A 14,794-nucleotide genomic window follows, 5' to 3' on the forward strand; every position below is an offset into this window, starting at 1 on the left:
AACCAGACCCAGTTTTGGAATCACTTTCACTGGATCAATAACACATTAGATAACATCTTTCAGGCATCTAGGTAACCTTTAGAAAGGAGGAGGTATTAAATCATCTTTTGAGATAGTATTAGTTTTATTCAGCTTTCACATTTATTGAGTGGTTATTTTCTGTTCTTTCCTAAAGTAATTTTTTCTCTAATTCTTATAACCAAAATCACCAATATTTTTCCTTTTTTTTTTTTTCCCCACTGAAAATGACTAATGCTATTACTATCTTCACTAGAGCAATACTATATTGTAACAAGGAGCCAGTACACTTGGCAACATTGGTTAATTCTTTATTACTCTACTACTAATTATAAACTGGAAAATGCAAATGGGTTGGCAGTATAATTAGTTCTGTGAACTCTAATAAATGCAAAAGTGCTGAAAGAGGTGGCTCAGAAATACAACCCTCCATTTGAACAAGCTCTAAGCTTTCATCTTTCAAATGCAGAACAGGAGCGCTTAAAAATACAGAGAATAAATACAGCAATTCAAATCACTTGTTGATTAAAACCCAAATATTTGAGAAGGATTTGTCACACTGGAGAGGGGGCAGGCAGTGCAGATCCTCCGCTGCTTGAGCACAGCCAGTAAAAGATGTGAATACTAATACAGCTGAAATAGTATGTCTCGTGTCTCAATTTTTCCTTTAAATTGTTATAAACATTTTAAACCCTAGAGTCTACCTTAAACTGTTGAATACAAAATCAGTAAAATTCTGTATTTAATTTTTCTGACTTAATTCCTAAGCTATGTGAAGGAGGGATCAGCATGTGTTGCTCTTGTTCTTGCTCTCTTCCTACACACTCACTGCTTGGTATCAAAGGGAGCAGATCGGAGGATTAGATGGACTCTCAACCTAATTATTATGTCAGATTTGTGTTGGCCAGATTGGGTACTCTTCGCCTTATCAGAGGTTTTAATGATTTACTTTTCTGACTTTTTGGTTTCTGAGAGTTGTTTTAACGTTGACTGCAATGACTTGCTACAACTTGTTTGAAGACCTAAATGCCCACTCAACAATTGCTTTAAAAATGCACAGTGAATTGTCAGAGACATTGCTGTTTTCATAGCTACAAATGGTCTGCCAAAGCAGGTTCTGTATTTCTGGAGTCATCACAGCACTGGAAAATTGGAAAATCACACTGCAAATGTGAGTGAGAATAGTACAGCACCAAGCCTGTGCAAGCGGCTTAGCCCAGCCTTGCGGAACTAAGTGTGAAGCTGGAATTGCTGCTACCACATCCATGCAGTGCTGCCTTTGGTCCATTTGGCTGCTGAGAGCAGCGTGTTTGCTTAGTCCTAAACTAGAGTTGCTGTATAGCAAGTTCATGCTGGCTTCCTTAGAGGCCGATCTGGTTTGTCAGATGAGCTTTGTGATACAGCAATATACACAGCCGATGTCAGGGTTAACCTTGACCAGCTGCTGCTGCTAAATGCCCTAAATACTTATTGTCTGTAGTCAGTGTTTAAGACTTACATTGAGGTGGAATATTTTTTCAGTGCTAGTAAGTTTGCACAGCACCCACTGTAGTGACCTCTTCAATCATCCAAAGCATTAACATTACTGTTATGCCATCTGATAAATGAATAAACAGAAAGTTTTAATTCTATTTCACAATTAATGTTACTTAGATTTTTTTTTTTTTTTGTAAACATAGCTTACACCACGTTTTTGAAATGAGAATGAACCAACAATATTTTACTCCAGCTAGATATCTATATAGAATTTTCTGATGCTACACATTTTTAAAACATGCAATAAAATCATAATTGGTAAAAGCAAATGATCTAATAAAATCTCTTTAAAGGAACAAACTAAAAGCACATGCTTACTTTCACTGTACATTAAATGGTGCTTTATTGCTGTTTGTCTCTTAAAGTATGGTACTGTGAGATTTAGGAATAAGAATCAGTTTCTTGATGTGCTGATATGCAAAATATTCTATTTTTTATATCTCATTTGGTAGTACTGCTGCTAGTTGTTCAGGATTTTCAACTGCAAGACTCCATTTAATTATTGAAAATGCTTCCAAACTTTAGCTATTTGGTCAAAAACTGTCTATGTCATCTGCTACTTTTATTGAATATTTTTTGGAGATAAATGCAAAACTGGCTAAGATGCTTCCTAAACTGAAGCTAAAGAAAAAGTATTTTATTTTCATCACAGTAAAAAGACTCTGGAAGAAAAAAAAACCAACAAACTTATTTGGCAAGATTACCCAAAGGGCAAACGTTAAAAGAGATTTATGAAAACTCATCCAATCACATCCAATTATAAATCTCTGGAAAACTGTTTGCCCATTGTTAGCGTAAATTTGTTAGAGATTGCCATCATTACTTAATCAAAATTCTACTTTTACTGGATATGCTGCCAGTTAGCTGTATGAACACAACAGGGCTTTGCAATCAGCTGCTGCTTCCAAAAGCCATTACAGGCATGATATGTAATTATGTGGCATCCTTATTTCATCTTGGGAGTAAGTGCGTTAAATAAATGCCTTCCCTTTCCCATGCTCAGATGCCCTGCCTCCCAGCACCATGGGCATGCTGCAGAACTGTGTCATTGCTATATAGGGCAGTGGCCTGTTATGTGCTGCAACATACCAAAAGGTAGCTGCGGATGAGTGGCTAAAAGATGCAAAAAGGGAGCATCACTTAGAGCTCTTTTTTATTCAGGCACTCCTGAAAACTAGCAATGAGAGAGAAGCCAATGGGGAGTAACCTCAGGGACTGTTACAAAGAAAGGCCACCATCAGAGGAATAGAACTGAAGGACAGTGATACATTTGGAGATGGTATAGACAGGGTAGGCTGAGACAGACAGCCAAGTAGAGAGCAGAAGCATGGTGGGGAGGGGACAAGATGGTGATAGACAATGTGGAGCATTTTGGAACAGAAAGCCTGAATTTCAAAATGCCTCTGCTGGTAAACAAATTGCTGTGAGTCCAACTGGCAAAATGAGATACTCTAGCATAAGAAAAAAAGTCACATCCCTTTTTGCAACCCTAAGATTAAGTTTGTTAGAAAGGCTTATCACAAACTAATGCTGCATCTGTTCTATTACAGAAAACCAGACACATTATTGCTATGCAACATAACTATTCAAACAGAAACTTCAGAGCTGGAAGGGGAGCAGGGTGCTTGCATCCTTCACCTCCTAAGCTTTGAAATTTACTTTAAAATGCAGAAGACAAAATAATGTCATCTCCTTGTGTACCACTAACTGTACAAACATATTTCACTTGGGATAAAAGCTGACTTTTTGAATTTCTATTTCGTGGGAAATGCTGACATTTCAAACCTTACAGTTTTGGCAGAAATTCAGATTTCAAAATTAAATGCAATTTGTGGATACTGGTCACCCATTCACTGAAGGCGATATGTTTGTTTTGGCTTTCATGACAGGACAAAACAATTGATGAAAACAACTTGCACTGGTCCATACTGCATGCACACGCTGGAGCTAGCAGCCAACTACTACCAACAAGCATTTCTGAAAATAAAGAAGAAAATGTGTTTGATGAAGGTAGGACAAGACACTAACAAAATGAGAATGAGATTGTCTGAAGAACTGAACACTGCATGGAGTAATTAATCAGTGCGATGAACTGCCTCAGGAGAAGCTGTTATCTGTCCTAAGGATGTTGATATGATTTTGGTGTCCATAAAAACTTCTAGCCTCTCCAAAATTAAAGCTGAGCAGAAAGAAAAGGAAGGAGAGGATACAAAGAAGAGCTCTCCTGGAGCAAGGCCTTGAATACTTTTCTTGGCAGCAAACATAGGAAAAGTTAGTGACATAGCTAATTAATCTGTCTAGGCTTTAAATAATGTTAGCCTCAAAAGAAAAGATAAAGGGTTTTTAGGCTTGTTGATGATATCAACAGGTGGTCCTTGAGAATAGTTCTCTTTTTGCTGCTTTCAGGAAAGAGGCAAACTCTCACCTAGAGAGAACAACACTCATACGGCTTAACACAGGGATATGACTTCCCATTTTGTTTCCTTCTGTTTTACCATAGAGGTACCAAATAATAGCACAAACATTCTATACTGAGTTTCCATGGTAAGGTGCTTGCAGTGGTTGAGTAGCTGCAGGGGTGGCCTCTCTGTGGAGACACCAGGAGCTGCCCTCATGTCAGACACAGCTGGTTCCAGCTTGCTTGAAAACAGATCTGCTACAGCCCAGAGCTTGGGCCATCAGCCAAACTGATGGTGCCTCTGTGATAATGTGTTTAAGAAAGCGTAAAAAACACTGTGCAGCAGCTGTGAGAGAGAGGAGTGACAAAAAACATGAGAGAAACAGCTGGCAGACACCCAGATCAGTGCAGAAGGAGGGGAGGACACAGGTTGTCTGCTGCAGCTCATGAACGACCATGGCAGAGCAGAGCCACACTGCAGCCTGTGGAGGATCTCAGCTAGAATGGATGGACACATGCTGGAGGAAGCTGCAGAGCATGGAGAGCTCATGCAGGAGCAGGCTCCAGGCAGGATCTGTGGCCCTATGGGTTATATGAGTCACTGCTATGACAGGAGTGTGGAGACAGTGTTCTCACAGGAGAATGGATAATTGGTACATGAACTCTGAATAATCCTGAAAGATACAGCAAGGCCATGAGAGGCCCGAGGAAGCCTAAAAAAGCAAGATAAGAAGAAGCTGGAATTCACTGAGTTAATGAGAACTGTGGACTGTTGGCAAGCTTTCGAGGTCAAGTTCTCACACCTGTGCTTAACCAATTATATGTTAGTCACTAAGAGTCTTCAAGACATGTATCCAATCATAATATGCCAAATCACTGTAAGTATATGGAAGAAATAGTATATAAGGAGTTAAGGCTTTGCAATAAATGGCTTTGGTCTGATCATATTGATCTCTGACTGAGTCCATATATTTTCTGCGGCACAGGAGCCCATGCAAGAGCAATCTGTTCATAAAGGACTGTACCCCTTGGAAAAGGACCCATGCTGGAGCAGTTTCTGAAGAACTGCAGCCCATGGGAAAGACCTGCGTTGGAGAAATTCATGAAGGACTGTATCCCATGGGAGGAACCTCACTGTGGAGGTGGGGAAAAGAGTGAGGAGGAAGGAGCAGCAGAGAGGATCTGTTATGAACTGACTGCAGGCCATGCTCCTCAGCTGCCTGTGATGCATGGTGTGGGGGAGGTAGAGGAGTTGGAAATGAGAAGTGAAGTTGAGCCTGGGAAGAAGAAAGGGTTGGTGGGAAGGCGAGTTTAGATTTGTCCTTGTTTCTCACTATCCTACTCTATTTTAACTGGTGAAAGATTCATTTTCCCAAAGTCAAGTCTGTTTTGCCCATGACAGTAGCTGGTGAATGCTCGAGTGATCATCCTGCCTTTATCTTGACCCAGGAGCTTTTCCAACCTGTTTTCTCCCCCTGCCTTGAGGAAGGGGAGTGATGGAGCACCTGGGTGCAGGTCGGGCAGCCGGGCAGCGTCAGCTCAGCATACCTATTACCAACAGATTACAGCTCCCTCTGTACATCTGAAGGCAACCTGTTTCTCCAAACCACTAGCTGTGCTCTCTAAGTGTTACAGAATGACTGTCAGCATGACTTTATTCAGTAACACATGGCAATTATTAGAGACACAAAAAAGGCAGGAGGGTGGAAGGTATTATTTGAAAGCCTTTGAGCCTCAGAGCGTGAGAGGAAGATGCGTGTGCTGTGTATAATTTGTTCCACTTCAGTCATTTTTCTCATTATTTGATAAATACAAAACAGAACAGTGGGAGCAGCAAAAGAGCTCAATGCTGAAGCAAACACCTAGCACAGCTGGTATGACCGGGCATTCTCCATACTCTGGCTTGTTTTAATTCTTCTGAAAGTGATCTATTGTTCCACTAAGACAGGGAAATTAGAATGTATCTAACCAGTTGAAGGTGAGGGACACTGTATTTAGGACATATTTCTAGCTCTTTACACGTATTATAAAGCAATATTCTGTATTAGCAACTTTTGGACCAATAATGGCTGTAACTCTGGATTTAGAAATTCAATATATAATTGTGTGTGAGTGGAAAAGACTTGGTTTTCCAAGCAGATTGAATGAGCATTATGGAATTCATTTTACTTCTCCAAAGCCATTACCAAAACAATGTGGAAGGCAATTTAGTGGGCATTACTAGTGACCAGAATTTAAAAACAAATACCATAAAGACAACAAATTCCATGAGTTTATTAACTTTTTCCTTTTTTCTTTCTTTTTCCTTTTTTTTTTTTTTTAACAGAAATTGGCTGAGTTGAGTTTAGAATGGTTCCAGATCAATTTGTTTAAAATTTATTGAATGACTTCCTCCTACAAGTCAACACTCACCACATATGGTTCATGAACAGTATGTGATCCTTATATGGAGATTCTCAATTGCTATTTGGTTTACTCAGGTACACTGGTAACCTTCAAAGTCAGAGAACCAGAAGTGAATAAAGTCTTAATGAGGATATTCATATGATTACGAAAGCTCATAAGTTTGAGTGATTTCCAAGACAACTGTTCTATTTGTCAAGATTTCTGAAAATAGCAATGTGTGATAAAGAAAATGACCTTCAGTGAACTTATTGTGTAAACATCAAAATCTCCCAAGACTGCCTGTTCACATGTTTCTAACTCTCCATTTGTTCCTGTTAAATAATATTAAACAATAAGTTAAAATACACAGAATATAGCATTGTTTTAAATGTTATTCAAGCAGTCATCATAATGCTGTTATGAGATTATAAATTATGAGAGCTTGTGCCCAGAAACTCCTACAACATGCATGTTTGAAGGTGATGATTTTCTGATGTATAAACATTTAAGTAACAATAAGAACTGTTTTTAAAAGTATCTGTTTAAAAACATCTAGCCTTAGAATTTTCTTATTACGTACTATGCATAAAAACATTTTAATCTCAGTCTTTTATAATTCAGAAATGCTGCAGTTTCAGCTGCTAAAAGCAGGCACACTGATATCCTTTTGAATACAAGACCTTAACTGCATACAAGTTAAATAAAACAAGTGGTTCTTTACCATCACCAGGGCACTTATCTTTGAAGGTATTATTTGCTTTACTGAGGTGAAAATAACCATTACAGGACTGGGATGCATTCCTGACATTGTTCTTAATATAGCTGATGTAAAATGCCATACCACTAGATGTTCAATTAAAAACTGGCAAGAATGTTACATGGATCATTTACATTTTGGTGATCTTATTTTTTTCTTTTTGTTTGGAAAAAAAGAAACAAAGATCCAAACAAAACCAAGACAACACACATTATTTTTAAGGTGGAGCAAACAGCACAAAATAGCTGAGCTGATGTGAAGGCTCAGTGCCAGCATATGGAGTGGTGCAGCTGCTTTCCCCTTAATTTCCTTCCTCAGCAGCACAATCCTGCCTTCTCTGTCAGAGGCTCTGGTCTTCCACTGACGCATGGGCATGTGGCTCACTAAATCAGAAGTAACAAAAAACCTGAGTAACTTTCTGCTGGTTTTCTGTGCTGCTTTACTAAGAGATCAGATAGCAGAGCAAGGGAGCGTATCATTGAAGAATAGAAGAAAAGGCAGTAAATAGTGGTTTTCATCTTTTAGTGGCTATAAACTCTTAGACAAACATATCTTATTCACCCAAGAGGAGCTAATTTTCCCCAGGTATCAAAAGAATTTTTTAAAATCATCTTTTTATATAGTAATTGGTTATCTGTACCTGTACTGGGGACCTACTGTTAGGCAGCAAGAATCTTGCCTGTCACAGTGCTGCTTTAAGGCAATGAACAGGGAAACAGGGTTTCCCAGCTAACAGGGAAAAGAGATTGAACATCCCTTTCAACATTCTGGCTGACACAGTTAAAAACATTGTCCAAAGTACTGTCCAGTGCACCACAGAGAAGCATGAAAAGAAATTATTTTTTTCGATTAATGAGCTTGTCTAAACTGGGAATATGGGGACTAGTGGTTGTCTCCATGTGCTAAGGGAGGGACAGGCAGCAAGGTGATGCAGTTGTGCCTTAAGAACTCCAAGAAGCAGAGTTTACTTTAAAAAATGTGCTTTCTACAAAGAGAAGACTGGATGTCTGCATACAAAAGTGCCTACACAAAATATTATCTTTCTACAGTGTTAAAGGCAACAGAGTTAGGCCGTTTGTAAGTCACTTAAACCATGTTGAACACTTCATTCAGGATGCCAGGTTTTCTCTCAGCAAAAATCACCTCATCAGGCTGCAACTGTGAACAAGTGCATTGAGCAAAACATAACGCAAATGAAAGACAAATTAGTGACTCTTGCCATATCACTGAGTTTTCCAAAGGGTGAAGAATTCTTTTACAAAATAAATGGGTTTTTTTGCTATGAAGAGGTAAGTTTTCTGCCTTAGGTTTTTTCCCCAAACCCCATTTCAAATGCAGAATGCAGCTTCTCACTTCCTAAGCAGTATCTCTTGTCAAGGACAAGTTGAACCAGTTTGTCTGAGCTAAAATGCCCTTTAAGTTTCTCACCAGAATGGAAAGCACTGCTGTATAAAGCCTGCTTTAAATGTTTGGTGTTGATGTTAACAAATACCTTTTCTTGCTGCAGAATACTTCTATAAGATGAAAGGACAAATTTGAGGATCAGTGAGTCAGAACACTGTAAATCCAGTGCATGAACCCTGTAGTTTTATAGACTAATTTTCTGGTTGGCATATATAAAAGTGGTACAGTGACTCAAGATGATGCAAAGACATTAGTGAAATAGCCCTAGAGTAATTCAGTGACAGCAAACATCGGAGAAGGAAGAGTTTTTCCTGAAACCCTAGAAATTTCTGCAATCCACATATTATTGACTGGCTCTAAGAGTCCTGTGCCTGTATTTTCAGCAAAAGTAACTACAGTAATCTTTCAGAGTTTTAGGGAGGTTTTTGTTAAAATAAATGGCATAAGTCTTCATAGCTCCACCAAAACTGTTAAGTGTGAGAAAAAATAATTAGTGAGCTAGAAGTCTATTTCTGCTCATTCTCTATTGTGTGGGGGTTAAGGAGTGGTTTTGGTTTTTCCTTCTGCATCTTCTAAAAAAGTCCTAAATCTTGACAATTCACAATTAGCTAAAGGGTCACTAACATTTAGGTGACCTGGAAGTATCTTCTTGATGTATCTCACAAATTTTATATATAGGAAATCTAATGGTGTCATTAAATGTTTCTGTATTTTGTAGAGGCCATTAAAATTCTTTGCAATATAACATTTGTGGAAAATATAGATATTTTACTGGTGGATTTGCTAATTAATAGAACTGTAGCTAGCTATTTGGAAGTAAAATGGTAATTCCAGAAAGTACTTAAAAGGATGAAATTATATGTTGTGTTCCCAGATTATACTTTACAGGGGTGTCATACATGTTCAAATTCTTTTAATGGTTCCTTCAGTATTACCTTGAGGAACGCTTCTTGATGCCCTACTGTGGAACACAGGGCATCTAGATGGCAGCTGAACGTTTCTTTATGCAGCATTTCATTCTATAGCTCTTACTCACTTTGCATAGTTCTTGCTTGTGCAAAGAATGCCACAGCTGATACAAAAATAATTTTCTATGTAAATAGCACATACAGTAATAGGGGCTGTAAGAGCATTCCCTTAGCTTGCATGAGTTCACTCTAGGCAGTAATACAAATATTGGCTTAACGTAACACAATGAGACGCCAATAACTGCATTCTTTTATTCTTTTTTTTTTAAATGTACTAAAAAAAAGCAAGAGCAAGTAAATGGGTCTGCATTTGATATATCTCTAAGTCGGCTTTTAACATCTCCTTTAAAAAAAACAGGAGACACTGTAATTACCCTGAAAAGCTTTTTGTAAATACCTGCTTTTCTGAGTCTTTTCACTGTCTGAAACAGAAATGGCCTTGTCTCAGAACAGCTAATGACATCGGTTCCCTCTTTCTCATTCCTAAGCCTGTGATATATCATCTTCCTGTTCATGCAGTAACTAACATTAAGAAAAACCTTAAATAATTGCCCTTTCAAAATATTGCCCTCTTATGCAAGAGAAGGCTTCATTCTTCTTGTATAGCTTTTTCTGTATCCTCATCCTGCTTTTGACAACCCTTGTTCAATACGGAGAGGAAGAGAACACTATGACAACTGTGAATAACTGTAATGAAGCTCGAAAAATACTGCGTTTTTTCTCAGAGGTAAGTTTCTTGGGTTTGTAATAAGAAAATGTCTTCATGTTGCATAAGTATAAATGGTGAGGCAGGTAAGCTCAGGAATAAGAACCTCTGACTTGCAGCCCCAGACCATTCTTATAAACACAAAATCCAAGCCCTAAGAAAAGCAGGTGGGTTGGGATCCTGTGGCTACTGGGTTGCACTGACATTATGAACATTAATGATGCACACTGAAAAAAACACGCTCGGCTCATGTCAAATTCCAGCGAATCCCATATGTCACGCACTTGTCAAGCAGGAATTGTGAAGGAACAGTCTCAAATTAAATTAAATATGTTTTAATAAAATTAAAACAGCATGCAAAATAATATTGAATAAATCTGCCCTCTGAAGTAGGAATACTGAATGAGCTGGTAAATGGTTTAAACTGCTGCTATTCTTTCTGCAGCAGTTACTGCATTTCTTCTGGAAATATTGTTTTGCCTTCTTATTCATTAGTGCATCAAAGCAGGCATTTTTTTCAAAACATTGATTTGTCTTTTTTCCCCTTTTAACCGGCAGTGAAGAGAAGCACGTCAGTATCACAAGCCACATTAAAATTTGAACAGGGAGCCTTTTTACAGAAATGCCAAAAAGTGCTTAATTTAAAATGCAGAACATATGAGATCTCAAACCACTGAAAAAAAGGACACGGAAACAGGACATTTACTGAAGTAGCTTCTGTAACTTTCTGCTCAATGGAAGGCATTGCTGAAGTCTCTGGTTTTTTTTATGAAGACCTCCACCAAGTGACAGCTCAAAACCTTGAGCAGGAAGAGTTAGTAAAAGGCACACTTCTCTCTCTTCATTAAGGCTGCAATGATACTTCTGGAAAATAGCCCAGGGAGTGCTCCACTGGCTGATGAGAACCTGCATATCTCATCTTCCCTTGCAAAGCTTTCTCTTTAGATTTTGTTCTCCATTCTGCTCTCAGCACTGGTGTTGCTTATGAGTGAAATGTAAATAGCTATCCCACAGCAGCTCTCACTATTAACAGCTATGGGTGTTTACTGAAAAATTGTTCTATTTCACACCACATTATTTCTTACTCAAAACCTTTTGGTTTAGCAAATTGCATTGATAGCCTAGTTTTCTGATATTTACTGGCAGATTAGATTAAGGTGAGGAGAAATAAAAGCTTGCAAGAGCACCCCATAATGCTGCGTGCAATGAAAGCAAACTAGGCTTTGTTCATTAGTTATTGAACTGAACTTTTGTGCAAGTTCATCACATCTGGAAGATGTTGTGGCTGTGTGAACCAGGATATCAGCAAATGTTTAAGTTCCTTGATATCTGGTGCATGGAGCTAGCACTTCCATATCCACAGAAGAAAACTGACTGGAAAACTGCTGTCCCAGAGTTGCCATAGCACTCTGGAAAAGGGCCATGAGTACTGCCAGTCATTCCTGATAATGCAGCCTGGAACCACAGTTGGGTAATTCTTTATGGTGATGCAGGTGTTACTGATGGAGGTTGAAGTCACCAAAGAAATAATAGCAAGAATGCTTTACCTTCTTTTTAAACAGGCCACAGATTTCTGTAATCCTGATTTATAAAGCTTTGGGTTCATGTGGTTTGCTACAGATCACAAAGGGTGTTTAATAAATACAGATTGGCATGGGGCAGTGCTACCAAAATACTTCCAGTCTGTAGGGGCAGCTACTCTCTATCCCAGCACAACATAAGGGCTGTGCAGTTTCTCAGAAATTCTCTTTGTACTTGGGTATCCTGGTTGGTAACGCTGCACCTGAGCTCTCCGGCTCTTCTGCAAATGGGTATTAGCCAGTCCTTTGACCAGTCCCCACAAACAACACTTAGAAGATGAAACTAAAAAACCACTTAATCCTGAAGCTGTTGTTTTAATACTTAATATTAAATCATGCCTTACATAATATATTCACCTGTGTATTCTGTTTTTGGTAATGATTCACACTGTTATAGAGACCAGTGTGTTATTCTGGTAATTACATACAAACAACGTACCCAAGCATTTCATTTCAAGTAGATCCCTTCAATGGCTTTTACTGAACAAGTCAAAGCATGATGTTGATGAGTATAACATGTAGCAAACTCAAATTAGCCTTCTAAGAAGTTGTATTTATATACTAACAAAGTTTACATAGTACCTCCTAAGTATGAACTTCCAGCATGAACATCATTTGGAATACTACCAGCACTGTAGTTTCTTTAAAAATGCAACTCCAGGGATCTGAAGGTAACAAGTAATGTCACACTGCTATTGTGCATGAAATGCAAGTTTAGTGCTAAAATTTTACCTGTGAAAGCTGAGCAGATTTTGGTTGCATGCATCAGAATTTTCTGACAGTGATAAAATTAAATCAATTTTAAAGTCAGTTACAGCTGTGAAATAGAAGAGCTCTTAAGTATGCTCATGTGGCCTCCCTCTGTTTGCTGTACCAGTTTCAAAACCATATTTTAACATGTTAGGAAATATATGTAAGTGCTAAATTGGTTTCCTTATCTTTATTACATGCCTATGTGAGCTCTTCAGGTGCTTGTGAATGCCTATGAGGGTAAATAGATCATTCCATTCATCTGGATGAATGAAGATGCTGGTTTGTTTGGTTACATTTGAAATTTTGAATATTTTATAATACTTGTAGCTTTTTGATAAATCTAGCTTACTTGAACCATTAAAAGCAATGATCATAAAGCTTAAGAAGCAGCATATATAGCTGTGGGGAGAGCAGCTATGACAAGACAAGTAGGACAAGCTACATTGATAGGGGGCTCCCACCATAAGAAGGAAAGATGGGATGTGGAGCTGTTGGAGCAAGTTCAGAGGAAGGCCATGAAGATGATCAGAGAGCTGGAGCATCCCTCCTATGAAGACAGGCTGAGAGAGCTGGGCTTGTTCAGACTAGAAAAGGCTCCAGGGAGACCTTAGAGCAGCTAAAGAGGGCCTATAAGAAATCTGGAGAGGGACTTTTCACAAGGGCAGGTAGGGATGGGACAAGGGGGAATGGCTTTAAACTGAAAGAGGGTAGATTTAGATTAGATATTATGAAGAAATTGTTCACTATGAGGGTGGTGAGGCAAAGGCACGGGTTTCCAGAGAAGCTGTGGCTGCCCCATCCCTGTAAGTGTTCCAAGGCCAGGTTGGACAGGGCTTTGAACGACCTGGTCCAGTGACAAGTCATTAGAATTAGATGGTCTTTAAGGTCCCTCACAACCCAAATCAGTCTATGATTCTGAGAATGCCTTTTATTATACACTTCTCCACTCGTTCACCTTTTAGATGCTTCCCTCACCCAGTGCACAGGACACAGCTACTAGTTACTAAAGGTTGAAAAGTTGTAAAGCTGTAAATACCTTTCTCCCCGCTTTCAAGCCCCTTCTGAGAAACCACCGAGCCGCCTCCAGAGCTGCTGCCTCCCAGCAAATAAAAACGAGGAGACGACAATAACCAGGAGGACTGCTCTCCCGCCGCGGGGTGCGCACCACTCCCCAGCCACATCGGGAGGGCAGACCCACTTCTCCCCACAGCGGGGATCCCAGGCGGGCAGGCCCTCATCCCGATGCGCCCAGAGGAGCGGAGAGGAGCCGGTGTGGAAAGCCCCGGCCCGACCCTGCTCCGCGAGTGACTCCGCCCCACTCTCTGCACAGCGGGACCGCGGTGGCGTTCTTAGCTGCTGTCCCGCATCCCCAGCCCCGGCCGTTTCTCGCCGGCGAGAGGCGCTGGGGAGCGGCGGTGAGGCTTGCCCAGCAGCGTCCCGAGAGGTACGGGGGACGCCCCAGGAGGGGAGGGGAAGGGAAGGGAAAGAAAGGGGAGGAGGGCCACCCCCGGGCGCTTCCTGTCCTCCCGGGCGCAGTGGCAGCTTGTGGCCTGCGGGGAGCGGGGTGAGGCTGGGAGCCGTAGGGCTACACCTGCAGGCGTTAGGAGGAGTCTGCCTGTACACACGTTCTGGTGTGTGTGTGCCTGCTCCCTGTCTGAGCCAGCAGTTGAGAGACTCGCGGCAGCGAGAGCGGGACGTCGCCTCCCTGCTCTACCGAGCTGCGGAGTTGACATCAGCAGCCCTCAGCCGCCGCGGCGGCGATGCAGCTGCTTGTGCGTGGTTTTCCTCTCCTGACGAGGTTCCTGGTAAGTCCCTCTTTCTTACAGGGTTTTCTTCCAGCACCCCTTCACGAGAGAAGAACTCGAGGGGGAGCAGATAGCGCAGTCCCGGTGGAGAGCGAGAGCCGCTAGCGCGCTGGGCTTGTCCCGCCGGAGGGGCTGAGCTAGCCCGGGTCTGTCCCCCATCCCCCGAGAGGTGCTTCTGGCCTCGATAACCTGGCGGGAGGTGCCGGCATGTTCGATTAGGTTTTATTTTTTTAATGCTTTTTTTTACCCTACTTTACTCTGAAAATTGAAGGTGGTGGATCCCGCCCGTCAGTGATGCCGCGTGTGGTCACTGTGAGGTGGAAGGGATGGTAAGGACGGGTGCTCAACTGGCCGTCTCTGAAGAGGTGAGTGGCTCTGTGGTGCTCCAGTGAACATCAGCTTTTGTTGTATGCTGCCTTAATTTTTTTTTCCGTGTTTTTGCTTTAAAAAATATAGTCTACTTGTTACTACACGCAATTATGTG

Source organism: Pezoporus occidentalis, unplaced genomic scaffold (assembly GCF_034315485.1).
Source record: "Pezoporus occidentalis ecotype Australia unplaced genomic scaffold, CSIRO_AGI_Poc_V1 ctg261, whole genome shotgun sequence".
NCBI classification, from domain to species: Eukaryota; Metazoa; Chordata; class Aves; order Psittaciformes; family Psittacidae; genus Pezoporus; species Pezoporus occidentalis.